Below are 15,521 nucleotides of genomic sequence, written 5' to 3' on the forward strand. Positions count from 1 at the left end.
TAATATCATCCTCATTTTACAGATGGGAAGACTGAGGCCATAGAGTGACTCACCCCAGGCTATCCAGCATAGGAAAGCAGGGATTTAGACCTGGGAAGGCAAGATCTGTACTCACCTGTGGGTATTAATCAAGAGACATTGGGTGCAATTTTACATCTCTTACCCCCACTCTGAAAAGGGAAAATAAGTGGGTGAGATTAATTTTTTAAAGATGTTTTATTTAACCTGACATATCCAATATGCAGTTTTTTCAATGTGTAATGAACATTTAAAAGGCATTAATGAGACACTTTATGTCCTCATTCTCACACTAAGCCTGGGGAATCCAGTGGATGTTTCAGGCTCATAGACCTGGCTGCAGTGCTTAGAAGCCCTGAGTTGGCTGTGGCCCTGGGAGAAGGTGGCCGTGTGAGCCCTAGAGAGCTCTTTACCATGGTTTTCCCAGACCTATGAGAGGCCCTTGAGAACAGAAAAGGGAGATGGGAGGCAATGCCAGACATCCTCACCTGCCCACAGTGTGGCCATTGAACCAAGACATACCTGGGCACATTTGGAGACAAAGCACGTGGCCCCGGCGTGTCCATTCATGCAGGTCACTTTCTGGATTGGCTGTGTTTAAAGATGCTTACTTAATTTCAGATGAGCAATGAGTGATTTCTCAGTAGAAGCCTGTGCTGTGCTGTGCTGTGTGCTGAGCAGTTGACTGGGCCCGGAGATTGGGTGGGAGGAGCTCCGAGCCTCTGAGTTTTGAAAAGCAAGTGAGAGAGGCTCTCCTGACTCTCACTGGCTGCCTAGGGGAGAGGCGAGGGCTTTGCAGATAGAGTCCTGGAGATCAGCGCCCAGGGAATACAGATATCAGCCATGGACCCAGTCCCTATAGATCACTTCCCTTCTGTCAGACAGGGACACCATTCCTTGTAATGGAAGGGATTGATGGATAACTGGCTGATAGGACATGCTGCTTTTCTTCAGACTGGGGCACTTGCTCAATTGGCAGACCCAAGCCAGATCCCTGAGCACTGGAGTGAGAGTCCTCAGAGAGTTGACTCCTGCCCCATACCCAGTCTAGGTCCAGACCTGCGAAGGTTCAAGGGCAACCATTATACATGGACAAATGATGCTTCTCACCCCACCCCAATTGCAACCACACACAAACAGACTCTCTCTCTCTCTCTCTCTCTCTCTCTCTCTCTCTCTCTCTCTCTCTCTCTCTCTCTCTCTCTCTCCTACCTACCAGTGTAGCCCCCAATTCCTCCTCACAGGTTAGATAGACACCGGACAATTGATGTCTGATGGACAGTTGGAGGTTGATAGTGGATGGATAAATAATGAAGTCGTCAGTCCCCCAAAAGCTGTCACTTCAGATCCACAATGAGGCTTCCATAGCTACCAGCCAATTAGCCATTAGGTAATGGGTCTGTGATCCCAGAGGTAGCACCACCGTTCTGGGACATTAGCTTCTATTAGGAGCCACTTTCCACAGCAAACACAAACAGCCCCTGGGGAGGACAGGCAGGGTAGGGGCCCGCCCTGGTGGGAGAAGCAGCAACATGCTTCAGAACACCCTGTATTAACTCTCTAATTAATTCACTCTGCTCCCTGCAGGGAGCCAGACCTAGAGCTGGAAAAGGAACGAAGGAGGTGGGAGGAAGATGTGTCATTCAAGAGCAGAATCTGAAGGAATGTGGGTACAGCAGGAACACCTGGGGGGTCAAAATGGGGAGTCTTGGGTCTACAGTCTGGGCAGCTTCTTGGGTCAAACTCAGCCTAAACCAGGAACATCAACACCCATACAGTCACGTACAAATACACATACATACATGTAAACACACGCTCACAGACAGAAAACACATAGTGGAGAGAGGGGACCCTTCATGAGACAATACAACCCTTGCCTAGTCAGGCCCAGTCCTCACCTGGGATTTTCATAGCCTGGGCTCACCACCCCCTTTTTACAACTCCCTCTTAAAATGAAGCAGCATTGCAGAACCCACCTCCATAAATAATTTTGCTTTAATTGCAGAAATAAATAAGAAAGAAATGTATAATAAAATGGGCTTGGGAAGGCTACATCTCAGTGGTAGAAAGCATGCCAAACAGATGTAAAACACTGGTCAGCTCAACCATTGGCACACTAAACAACATGGAGACTAGCCGGTGAGTGCAGGAGCATCACCACCCCGTGATCTGGGAGGGAGGTGGACCTGTTAACACTGCACCTAGAAACAGTGAAGGTGCATCAGATGTGTTTTCTTTAGGGACCGAGGCACCAGGAGCAGGGTTGCCATGACACTGTATTTCCAGGCTGGTAAAATGTTCCTGAGACAAAGGCCAGTCTCCCCTGGGCTTCCTGGAGGTTGCTGAAAATAACAGAGCATTCAGCAACTCAGAGTCAGTTTCCAGTCTCAGACACATACACCAGGTGCCTCCCTATGTGACAAGGACAGGGAATGAGTCCCTTACCTCTGCCTCAATGCCGGGGTGCCCCCCAAGTCTTGGTAATGGTCTAGAGGCCCCCCCTGTGGGTAGTAGTGAACGTTGCCTTGATTCCTGGCTCTGAACCATTGCCCTGGTTCCTGACTGAATCATTACCCTGGCCCCTCTGATGTTGCGTGTCCAAGGTCCTGAGACCCACAGTGGCAGGTGAGGTTAAAAGGACCTCCTCCTCCACCTCCCCGCTCGGAGACTAACATACAACCAGGTGAGCCCCTGGCCCAGGTCAAGTGATGCTGCTTCTATGAGGCAAACACTGAGGACCAGGACTTGAGCACAGGAGGGACACAGAAGACCAGCATATTCAAGCTGGGCACATGTGGTCCTTTCCACAAGGGGGTTTTGGATCAAAGCTGATGTGAGAGCAGAAGGAATGATGTCCCAAACCCTCTTGCCTTCAAGAAAGTCTGTGGAGCAGTCATTCAACTAAAAGACAAGAGATTTATAGCAGACACACATAGATGGCAAAGATGTTGGGAATCAGGTGACAAAGGCCCCAGAAGTCCATCCAGGTAGCATTTGGGTTTTTCAAGGACACATAGACCATGAGTAGCTATGATGGGAGATGATGCTAGAAGGCTGGATCTAAGTGGGTAGTAGGAAGCTTTCAACACCCAGTATGATGCTTGGTCTTGGCTTGGTAGGCACTAGGGAGCCATGGAAAGTTCCTGAGTAGGAGAGATGGGCATCCAGACCTGCCTTTCTGAAATCTCCTCACCTGGGCTCCACAGCCTTTTCTCCAGGGCCCAGACCTAGCTCACCTCGCTGCCTGCCCTTAAGCGGGGTCTCTCCCGTGAACTGGAGCTGTAGGGGAATCCTCCACAGCCTCCTCAAGCAGTTCCCAGGCCATAATTAGTTGCACAGTAACAAGGATCTAATTGCTTTCCCCTGCCAGCACCCCAGAGATGATGGGCTGTACCTGGAAGAAGGTACGCTCAGAAAACACAAATTAATTAACACCAGAACAAAGAGTCTGCTAATTGCTTTGTTTCCTGTACTTGGGAAGATGGTTTTCAGGAGTGGGAGTCTGCTGCCTTGGGCTCCTTAGGAAAAACCGTGAGTGTGGGGTACTGGGGTCCCATTCTTCTTTCTCAGCAGAAGAAAGATGCAATACCAGCTAACCTGATCACCCATTAGAGGGCTCTGTTTCTTGCTGGGAAGTTCAAAGACCCAGGAGTCTTCATGTACCCAGGTTACAGATGGGCAAACTGAGACCACAGGACACAGGGCACTCAATGGCTGGGTCGCTTGGATTTCTTTCCACAGTGTCACAGCCTCTGGGACCCTGACAGAGAAATCAGGAGGGCAGGTCTAGGCTGTGACAGCCTCTTCCTCCAGTTCTGGTTGATTGGGAAGAAGAAAGTGAGTACAGAGAAGTAGCTGAGGAACCAAACCCAACAAGTCAGGAAGGCCTCCTTGGGGCCACACTGTTGTTTCACCCCCATAATTCTAGCACCGAGGCAGGAGGATAAAAGTATAAAGTCAGTCTAAGGGATCTATTATAATTTCTTTCTTTAGGAAGGAATAAGGGAGGGGGAAGGAAAGGGAGAGAAAACTCCTGGGGAAGAAAGTAGGCTCCTATACAGGGCACCCACCTTGGCCCTGGAAAAGTATGGCTCTGAGACCACCACCCATACTGTCAGTTACAGCAGGTTGAACAGGAGCTGGGACCGGTTGTGCAAACCTAGCCTCTTGGGCGCTATAGAACCAGTCACTATGTCACCCTTTGCCGCCTCTTCACACCGCCCTCTGCCAGTGTCGCACAGCCAATACAAAATAAATGGACTGTTCCAGTAGAATTTTACTCACCAAACAGATGGTGGCCATGGGGCCCAGCACTCTCTAGTGCCTCATCAACTGAAAACTCCTCCGTGTCCTTCATCCCCAGTACAGTTGGGTACCTGTGAAAGGCATAGCTCATGAGAAGCAGGTCATCGTAAATAGGGCCCCATGTTGAGTGCTATCCCTGAAATAGCAAGAAGACAGTGGCTCTCAACCTTCCTAACGCTGTGACCCCTTTAACACAGTTCCTCATATGGTGATGACCCCAAGGCTATTTTTTATTGTTGCTACTTCATAACTATGATTTTGCTACTGTTACAAATTGTAATATAAATATCTGTGTATTCCAATGGTCTTTTGGGGGTTCATAGCCCTCAGGTTAAGAACCACTCCCTTAAGAGGATGACACTTCACTCCTAGGAGTCTCCATCCACAAAGGGCAAAGATGCTAGGATGTGGTACCAGGCCTTCCTCCTGTTTGGATGCTAGAGCATCTTGGAACGCTCACCAAGTAGCCAATCTAGCAGAAGATTCCAAGTGTGAAGTATAGCTGAGTGCATGGGTGCTAACAGCAGCCTGGGACCTCCAAGCTGAGGCTGCTGACCCCACACATCACATCATCCATCAGAATCAAACAGCAGGCTAGGGAGGTGGCTCACTCAGTAAAACGCTTAAGCTACATGCATGAGGATCTGGATTCACGCCTCACATGAGAGCCAGGTACAGTTGTGTGCACCTATAATCCCAGTGTTTGGAAAGCACATGCACTCTCATACACACACACATGTATACACACACACACTCATGAACATGTTTAGGAAAGGGACTCAAATGCCAACATGTCTAAGACCCCAGTGTCTGCCCATCCCCCCATTGAGGCATCTTATAAAGCCCCATCACAGGTGATACCTGAGATCAGCTCACCTATCTCCCTCACTTTATAAAAAAGAAAACCCAGGTCCAGAGAGAGGATCTGACTTGCCCAAGGTCACACAACAAACTGGTGGTGGACCGTAATCCCAAGAAGGAAAGCACTGGCCCAACCATGTCTGTCCATTCCTATGTGTCCAGCTAAAAGTGGAGCAGTGCTATCTTCAAAATGCCATCTGGCAATGGGGGATGTGAGCTACAAAACTGCTATGCCTTTTGACCTGGTAATTCTCCTTTTGGGAAAAAACATCCGTGGGAAAAAATCTCAAGAGAGACACAGGCAGAAAAGAAAAAAAAAGTCATTTGACAAAGATATCGATGCCATCGCTATTTGGGAGACTGGACATGTGACCACCGCCCAAACACCCAACAATGGGGGAAATGAGTGGTGGTCATGTTAACCTGCTGTCATTATTAAAAGTGATAGCACTGGAGACTAAAGAGGCACAATGGAAATATTTAGATGCACACCGGCTTCTAGTGTTGCTTACAACCAGGCAAGAAGGCTGTGTGCTCACAAAGGCTGCTTGAAGGGAGGGATCCAGAAAACAGCTTATTATTGAATTTGGGCACCCACACACACACACACACCAATAGTTGTTTAGTGTCAAATATTTTAGAGATTAAAACAAACAAACAAACTTATCCAACAGTTGTGGGGGATGATTAACAACTGTGGAATGATATTGCATCGAAATCCACCAAAAGAAGTGCTAAATCCTACCCGGCTCTCCACCGTGCCCCCAGTTTCCGGGGAATTTGACTAGAGGTCAGTGTCCCAACTGTGTCTTAAGAAGGACATTTGAAGAACTGCCTTGCCTACACATAGTGTGAGGAGGTTCTTACAGATGCTGTCTTAGTTAGGGTTTCTATTGCTGTGAAGAGATACCATGATCACACAACTCTTATAAGGGAAAACATATAATTGGGACTGGCTTAAGAGTTTCAGAGATTTAGTCCATTATCATCATGATGGGACATGGTGGTGTGCAGGCAGACATGGTGCTGGAGAGGAGCCAAGAGTTCTGCATCCAGATCTGCAGGCAGCAGAAGCAACTGTGTACCATGCTGAGCGTAGTTTAAGCATATGAGACCTCAACGCCTGCCCTCACAGTGACACACTTCCTCCAAAAAGGCACCTCCAACAAAGCCACACTTGCTAATAGTGCTGCTTCCTATGGGCCAAGCATTCAAACGCATGAGTCTATAGGGGCCATAGTTATTCAGACCACCCTAGATGTCTAGCATTCTCCTTAAGACTAGAAGGGATGGGAAGTCACGACCTGAGCAGACCAAAGATAACAGATAGTTGATACACACACACACACACACACACACACACACACACACACACAGTGAGACCAGGACACTGGGAAGAACTGGTGAACGCTGTTGCACTTCATGGAGTGCAGGTGGGTTTCTGAAAGCTACCATTGGTCCTGGCCCAGAAGGACTTAGGGCGTCCTCTCAAGCAGGTGGAGCTGGTATGAGCAACTATTTCTCATTGTGAGTTCCAATCACAAGAGTACTCTCCCTGTGAGCTTGTCCATGCATCCTCCAGACAGAAGCAGCTGCCCTTCCCCTACCCACCCACAAGTCAGGTTGCCATTGAGTATGGTTGCCATCTGCCTTGGAACCCAGCTGTCATGTGGGTGTTTCCTGATGGCCTGGGCCCACCCTGAGAACCTGGAATCTACTCTCAGCTTTTACTCATGGTCCAGCCAGCTACTCCCCTGCCCCATACACTCCGCCATCCAGGATTGGTGTCTGGTGGATGTCTTCTCTGCTTTAACTGGGTAAACCCCATGCAAGCTCTAGGAAAAGCTCTGACCCATCCTCCCTTAGTTCCCAACCACGTTACTTGGGATCCTGGAGCCATGGGAGTCGCTTAGCTTCAGGTCTTCCTTCCGTCCAAGCTGGTGAGGACCAGATGGAGCCCGCAGTTCTCTCACTATCACTCCCTGCCTTCGTTGTAGGCCTCTGAGCCTGTCCCCAAAACAGAGTCCTGCAACAGCAGACTAATGACCTTCCTCTCCCACACCCCAGTCTTCATCCACTCTCAACTATTATTATTAGCAGCACCATCAAGTGGTTCGTTACTTAGCAATTTGCAATCATTAATTAGGGGAAATTGCAGATTGAGGCCATGAAGGAGGATGGTGCAAGCTAAATGCATTCGGATATCAAGTTAATGGAGTGATAGAGGAGGTGGCTGCCTATTCCAGAGCAAGTGGCTCTTCTGTACATGATTGGCCAGCCTCTGGCCTTAGACCAAGGTTCAAATTCCCCTGAGTGAAACAGGAAGGAGATGCCAGGGCTGAGGAACATGGAAGCAGTTACAGAGGCCAACCAGGGATGGATGTGATCGGCAGAGCAGTACATGGTGGTGGTCCTTGTCCCAGGTTGCCTATTGCTCCTAGAAGTCCTGACTATGCCCAACAAGATATAATTATCTCCACCATCTTCTTCCCTAGCAAGCAACAAGATGGCATAGCCTCTGATATACCTGGAGACCCTAATTCATCCTTCTCTATCCCTAGAATGGAGTCAGTGAAAGGGTAAAGTCAAAGGCATCTAAGAAATGTTAGATGAGCTCCCAGCCTCTCCCACCCATCTCAACAGAGACCCTCATGCTTAAGAGTAGGATGAAAACCCAAAAGGCCTTCATCCTATACCCCTCCTCCTCCCATAACAGTACAGTGAACAGCTCACCCTCTTGGGCCCCTCCAGTCCTTTGCCCAGGCTGTACCCTCTAGCCATAATTCCACTTAGGAACTAAGGCATTTGCCCCTTCCACTCCCACTGAGCAGCTACTGCCAGTCCTGCTAATAAAATGCTGATACTATGAGACCAGTGTGACCTGCCTGCTCCGAGATGGAGATGGAGATAAAGCTTTCTCTGGGCGGCGGTGTCCTCAGTCAGTTGACATGTATAAAAACTTGCCCCATGAAAGTCCCCTGTGTGGGTGGAGCATATCCCTTCACTTGGGAGCTGCTAATGTGAAGCAGGAGAAAGGTGCCTGCATCTCTAGGACTTTCTCCACACACGCCCCTCTGCAGGCCTGGGGAGCTGACACAGAGTACAGAGAGTTTACTGGGAGCCTCATCTCAAGCCAGCTGGCTTTACAGCTACCAGCCCCAACATGGAGCTGAAGGATGGTCCTAAGCATGGTGGGCTCGGCTATTTAACACTCTGAACACCTCACTTTACTGCGGCCATTAGGCCCATAACAACAGCTCATCCATCCTCTCCCCGGCCCTGCAACACCGAGCACTGATGGTGCAATTAGACACCAGAGAGCTGCTGTAAATTGCCAAGCAGCCTTCTTCTGCCAGCAGCAGCTCAGGACACCACCTGTACTACCTGGCTCCCAGACCCAGTAAAGAATGATGGTCTTCAGCCCCCGGACCCTCCACCTGTACTGAGACCACCAACCAAGATGGGGCTTGGAGTACAAGGCAGCCTCTTGCCTGCTAAGGCCATAGGAAGCTGTGGTCAGGCTCTTTAAAGGATTCTATGTTGGTGGTATTTTCAAAAAATTTAGGGGTTCCTCTTCTGTGCTTCTTTGGGAGTCTGTGCAAGCTCTAATGACCACCATGCTATATCCTAGGGGCATGGGACTGCTCCCTCCTTACTCCAGACTATGCACCTCTCCAGGGGACTGTGGCTTTTAAATATATCTTCATGTCCACTGGGTAGAGGACATGGTAGACTCTCCATGTTAGTTCTTTTCTTTGTTGTTGTGACCGAAAGGAGGGGTTATTTTTAGAGCAGGATATATCATGGCAGGGAAGGCATGGCTGTAAGAACAGCCCTAGTCGATGCAGAGAGAGACTGGTCCCACTGTATCTGCAACCAGGAAGCAGAGAGAGGTGAGCTCTGCCATTCAGCTCCTTTTTTCCTTTTTGTTCAGTCTAAGACCCCATCCTGTGGAACAGTGTCACCCAAGTGTAGGCTGAGTCATTCTTCCCTCAATTGAATCTCTCTGGAAATGTGATCACAGGCTCACCCCAGGTGTGTTCCCATGGTGATTCTAAATCCACCCTCCCAGCCACAAATTTGTCAAGGAAGACTAATTAGAATACATTCCAAGTTAGAGGATGTAGCTTTTAGTCCATAACAAAAGACTCCATATTGAGCAAGCTTTGTCCTCTTTAGATCCCTTTATAGATCTATCAAATTGATGGGGTTAGGGTGGACTTAAAGAGAAGGGGCATTTACTACTCAGTTATTTAAGAATATTTACCTAAAGATACAAATTCCCTACACCTCTTTGAAAATTATTAGGTGAGGGTGCAAGTCACCACACCTGATGACAGGAGTACCTTGTGGTAGAGGGAGAAAACCAACTCCTGTTGGTTGGCTTCTGATCTCCACACACTTGCTGTGGTGCACAAGTACACACACACACACACACACACACACACACACACAAAATGAATGAACATAATTTAAAATTTTAATATTCATTTATTTTCATTTTGAGTGTTTGAATATTTTGCCTGCATGCATGTCTACATACTATGTGAGTGAGGAGGCCAGAAGAGAGCATCAGATCCCCCGAACCTAGAGTTCCACATGGTTGTGAGCTGCCATGTGGGTGCTGGGGACCAAACCCAGGTCCTCTACAAGAAAAGCACTGACGTTCTTAACTATGAGGCCATCTCTCAATCCTCCCTCCCACACTTTTTAGACAGAAGATGTAATTCAGTTAGTATAGCTATCTCCCACAAATATAGTATAAAATTTCTCATTGTGGGTCCTAAACTGGGTAGGTTCCTAAAATCCTAGGTACTGATGATATGGACATAGACGCTACACTGAGAAACAACAGAGACTAAAGGGGGTGGAGAAGAAGGAAGGCAGGAGGACATGGTGGGAAATACGCTCCAAGCATCTGAGAAAGGCCTTTCGCACCTCCTAGGAGAAGACAGGCGACTGTGGGATGAGGCCCCTCACCCGTGTTCAGTAGCCACCTGGTTCCACATCACTACCACCATTTATACAAGGCACGGACCCGCCAGTCATCACAGCTCACCCCTCCCCTTGTTCTCCCTGATCCCTCAAGTCTGGCCCGCTTCTCACCCTTCTGCTGCCTTCCTTGTGGCCTCAGGTTTCCATCTCACGACCTTGATCTCAGATTCTGCCCGTGGATGAGTGGACAGAGGGAGACGGAGTGACTTGCTAGTGAGCACTGAGTTCCTTGCCTGTATCTGGAGTAAAATTCACTATTTTCCATTTCTCTGTGGCAGGCAGTGTCTTTTCTGTCCCTAGCTCCCTCAGACACGGGAAAAGAGAGATGAGATAAGATATTCAGAAAAACAAAAACAAGGGTCAGGAAAACTGATGTGCTGCAACACACAGGGGCCAGAGTTGGAATGGCTGGGGTGTTTTCAGAGAGAAAAGTCCGGTGTCCACTCTACCCTGAAGCTGCCATCATCCTAAGCGCCCATCTTGGCCGCCTGGCAGTACCAAGAGCTCCCTGTTCATTAGTGTGCTTTCCTGATTGGAACCTTGGACAGCTCCACCGCCCAGATCCTGGCAGCTGGAGTCCAGCCAGGGCACTTCCAGCCCCAGCCACCTGCCAGTCTTAGCCTCTAGCCATGTGAGTGTCCCGTGCCTTTATTAAACTCACCACGCTCCACCCTCCCTCCCCTGCTGCACACTTCCAGTCCCATCTTCTGGTAGTTTTTCCTCCCATTTCTCCTACTGGTTCCTGCTTCATAGCTCAGCTTCAGATCTCCATGTAGTGCTGTGTGGTAGCCCCTCACTCACCCGGTCCTTCACGGCATGGACTGCCATGGTAATGATGCAGGTATTTTTCTGATCTGTTGGTCATCTCTTTTCCATTTTAGAGCAGGAGCCCCGGGAGGCAAGATTCAGGCTGGTCCTGTTCAGCTGGGTACATGGAAGACTTCTGCTAAAATACAGTCCCTTTCCTGGAGAAGCTGCTAATTAGAGCCTCATTTAGTTGGAATAAAAAAAAACAATGCAAACCCCACCCCTGTGCTGCCACACATTTAAAAAACAAAAAACAAAGCAGCTTGTTCTCCAAACGTGAGGACCTGTGTTAGATCCCAGAACCCATGTTTTCAAAAACTGGGCATGGCCATGAACACTTGTAACTCCAACTCCGGGATGGAGGAAGCAGGCAGAGCTCTGAGGCTCTCTGGTCAACCAGTCTAGCCTACTTGGTAGGTCCCAGGCCAGTGAGAGACCCTGTCTCAAAAAGAGAGATGGTTAGTTAGCACTTGAGGAGCAGTTAAGGCTGACTCCTGTTCCTACATGCATGGGCACACACATAGCATACACAGACATGCATACAAGTTAATTATTTGATTTAAAAAGCTGATTGTGAAGCATAAATCCTTCCCATGACTGTGTGGCAAAGTCAAAACCAGAACCCAGCCTCCCAGGCAGCTAGGCGCCTGTGAGTTCTGCCCTGTGCTCCTATTATCCAGTCTGCCTAGTAATGGCCAGGCACACACCCCCTTCCATTATCCCATCAGCCCTGTGTGAGCCGCCCTTTGGCTGGCATTTAACCCCCTGGGGCTTCTGTTGGTTGTGGCTCTCTCCACTGCTGCCCTCACGGAGCGCCTGCCAGGGCCTGCTCACAACAGCTCTGAGCAGGAAGATTTAATGTTGCTGCTTTGGTCTCTGTCTTCACACATCAAACCCTTCCCCTGCTGGGAACCTCATCACCACCAAACATCAGGCTCCAGCTGAGTTCCACTTAGCTGTTTGCAAATGGAGGTGGGGTGGGGTGAGGTGTCAGCGAAGGGGCACAGGGCATTGTAAGAAGACACAAAAGCAGAAGACTCTGGGGGAGACATGCGAAGCTTGTGAGGAAGGTTGGCTACCTGAAAGGAGTGAATCCGTGCCAAGGGTGTGAACCGCCCACAGTTATACCCCTCAGACCCTCCATGGTGATGGGCATGGGGCTTCAGGACCTCTGCTTGTGGATTCAAACCCTCAGTATTTTCACCCAAGCTTCAGCTTGCCTTTCCAGGTCTCGTTTGACTCATCTTGAAAAATGGGGTTGCTGGTATGTGGAACGATCGTGTGTGTGTGTGTGTGTGTGTGTGTGTGCGCGTGCGTGCGTGTGTCTGTCTGTCTGTCTGTCTGTCTCTGTGTGTGCGTGTCTGTGTGTTTGTATCTGTGTCTGTTTATGTGTGTGATGTGTACATTTTGTGCATGGGGGGGGGGTTACAGGACAACCTTTTATGCCATTCAGCAGGCACTGTTCATCTCTCTGTGTTCTGAAACATCTCATTGTCCTAGAACTCACCAAGTACGTTAAGCTAGCTAGGCAGGAAGACAGGAACCTGGCTGTCTCCACCGCTCCTGTTCTGGAATTACAGTTGAGTGTCATCATTCCCAGCGCTTTCCCATGGACTCTGGGGCTCAAACTCAGGCCCTCATGCTCCTGTGGCCAGCACTTAACTGGCTAAATGTTTCCCCAGCTAATGAAGATCAGTCTTCATGCATGAACACATCACAGGATGTGTGGCAAATGTGTTTTCCCTGTAACTGGTACCCAGCCTGACTTACTCTGTACCTTAACCACAATCTGTCCAACAGAATGGCTCACTCACCCTGGTTGGCCTGGGATGACTTGAGAAGTCAAAGTGATGGAGTGGGTAGTACCCAGGTCAGGTCACCAGTTCTTACCTGCCCGTGCCTTCCTCATTCCTTCCCTCCTTGCTCTCACTCCAGACTCTGAGCTCTTGGAACTGTAGGAAGAGTAATTTATTCCATGCTCTGAACATCTCTCCTCTCCCCCCTGCTGCCTTTCTTCTTCTTCTCCACCTCCTAAATACAAAGACAAAATACCCATAGATGAGAAAGGGATATGGGGAGACAGAATACAAGAAGAGGGATAAAAAAATCTCGCCTCTGACTGAAGGGCTTCCTTCTGACTCTCCTTGCTGCTCCCATGTTCCTCCATTCCCTCTGACAGCCCTAGAAACCCCCTCCAGCTCACCAAGTCCCTCTCCCTTCCTCCTGCCTGCTCTCTAAGCTGCAGCTTACTTTCTCATAGAATTCCGTTCCTAGCCATTCTCATTACTAACTCACTTAACATGACTGGCTGGGGGAGGAACAGGAGCAGGGAAGGAGAAGGCTAAATCAACCTGAGCCCCCAGACCCCTGCTGAGATGGATTAACATCTGATGTGACCAGATAATGAACTTCTGTTTCCACCCAGGATGCTGGCTGCAGTGTCTGCAAGATTGCAGCATCCAGTGGGAGACTCAGTCACCCTTGGTGGCTCCTCTCTCCCTGGGGACATTCCAAGGAAGGAGACATTTGTTTAATAAACATTTACTGAACGTCTTTTTCTAAGTGCAACTTGCTACCCATACACATAACAAGAGGGAACAAGAAGGATCTTCATCTGGGGCCACTGGTTTGAGGAAGAATTTGGGGAGGGTTATATATACTCAAAGGAGAAAAACAGGATCTCAGCTCGGGTCCTCCTTAAAACAGACATACTCAAGGCATTGAGAGAAGGTCATTGACTTGGGACACCAAGATGATTGATCCTAAGAGACTGAAAGGAGCATGGGACAAAGGGATCTGGGGAGACAAGTATCATACACAGAAGTTTAACGATGGAATTAAGGGAAGCTCAGGAGCCTCAGAACAGGCAGCCACAAGAACCACCTCCCAGCGATCTCATTGGAAGAAAGAGGTAAGGGCTTTTGCCTTGGGCTCCTGGCCCCACCATTGGAGGGTCATACCCAGAGGTGTTTGGTTTTCATCCTCCCACAGCAACTGGAACAGAGAAATTCCTGAGTCAGAAACACAGAGAGCCCAAAAAAAAATGCTGGAGGTAAGGTGCTGGCAACCTGCCCAGAAAGTCCCCAACAGCTGCCAAGTCGGATCACTGAGGCAGCTTGCCTGGCATGGGGAAGTAGTGTCTGCTGTAGATCACTACCTCTTGTCATGTGCAGACCAACATGTGGTCATTTTGTCTCTGGGTTTTCAAGACAGGAAAGTGAATTGATAAGGGCAATGATACCATCAGGCATGGTGGAACACAGAACTCTGGAGGCTGAAGCTGGAGGATGTAGGCAGACTTTTCTTTCCTGCTCACCAGTTCCCAAATAACCAACATGGATACTTAATTATAAATGCTTGACTGATGGCTCAGGCTTATTACTAACTAGCTCTTATAATTTAAATTAACCCATTTCTATTCATCTATGTGCTGCCATGTGGTTCACGGTTTCACCTGTCCTCCAGCATGTCTTGTTCCCTCTGTGTCTCCTGGAGACTCTTCTGACTCTGCCCTTCTTCCCAGAATTCTCCTAGTCTGGCCATCCTGCCCAATCTCTCCTGCCTAGCTATTGACCAGTCAGCTCTTTATTAACCAATGAGAGTAATAAATATTCACAGTGTACAAGACTGTTCCACAACAGGAGGATGGGGAATTGAGGTCAACCTGGACTCCAGAGTAAGTCTCTGTATCAGTACAGAAGTGCCAGTTACTATTGCGGGTCCTGAGACCACTACTGACATCTGTGTCTGTCCTGTGCCACTTACTCTTTCCTTCACACTCTGCCAGTATTTTAGCCAGGCTGGCTAGCTTGCTCATTAGGGCAACCCAGACTAATATTTCTGAAGAGTGTTAGCCAGTGTTGGCCCTGATTTTCATGAAGCCATGTTTGTTGCCATTGCCCATCCACTATTGTCATCAGGTATGAAAGCATCAAGAGATTTCTCAGTAGGTCCCCAAGTCCTAGAGTTCTCTATATGCCACCCCCTCCCCTAGCTACCATCACCTAGCAAGCCCAGATCCTTATCTCTTGATTCCAATTGTGCTGGAGAAACTATAGCCCAGCTCTCCCAGACCCTCAGAGCTTGAACTAAGACTCAGAAAAGGAGGGCCCATGGGAGTTGGGGGCAGGGTCTGACTCTGAGCCTGTCTCAGATATTTTCCTTACTTGGGGGCAAATTAGCAGAGCTGTGTGGGCTGTGCCTTAGCCCTCTGCATGGTGCTGTTTGTCCACAGGTCCTGGCAAACTGTTCTAGCAGTAATCAGGCAGCTTTGTTCTTTTCTCTATAAAGAGCAGGGATGGCAGATTTGGCCAAGGGAGGCAGCTGGGGGGAAAACAAAACACCACAAAGTTGTTTTATGGGATGACTCTAACCATGACAGAAAAATAGATGATTAGCAGGTCACATAAAGAGCTCAGAGTCAAGTCTCTAAATCCCAATATGGGATCAAGTGAGGCTGCCCTGAACAGAAACTGCAGACCTCACAGTCAAGGTGAAAGCCAACAAGACAGATGCCTGAGGTCATGCAGCCAAAT

General features: G+C 48.9%; 1 long non-coding RNA gene across 1 annotated transcript; it reads right to left on the minus strand.

Moving 5' to 3' along the window:
* Window positions 1–10,308: 10,308 nt before the first annotated feature.
* Window positions 10,309–15,303, minus strand: LOC110342172. The gene is made up of 4 exons (XR_002384177.2): window positions 15,153–15,303; window positions 12,877–13,017; window positions 10,981–11,103; window positions 10,309–10,418 (listed from the first exon to the last, which is right to left on the minus strand). It is a non-coding gene; the product is annotated as an uncharacterized LOC110342172 (long non-coding RNA).
* Between the last annotated feature and the right edge of the window lie 218 nt (window positions 15,304–15,521).

Source organism: Mesocricetus auratus, unplaced genomic scaffold, assembly GCF_017639785.1.
Source record: "Mesocricetus auratus isolate SY011 unplaced genomic scaffold, BCM_Maur_2.0 Super-Scaffold_100007, whole genome shotgun sequence".
Classification (NCBI taxonomy): Eukaryota; Metazoa; Chordata; class Mammalia; order Rodentia; family Cricetidae; genus Mesocricetus; species Mesocricetus auratus.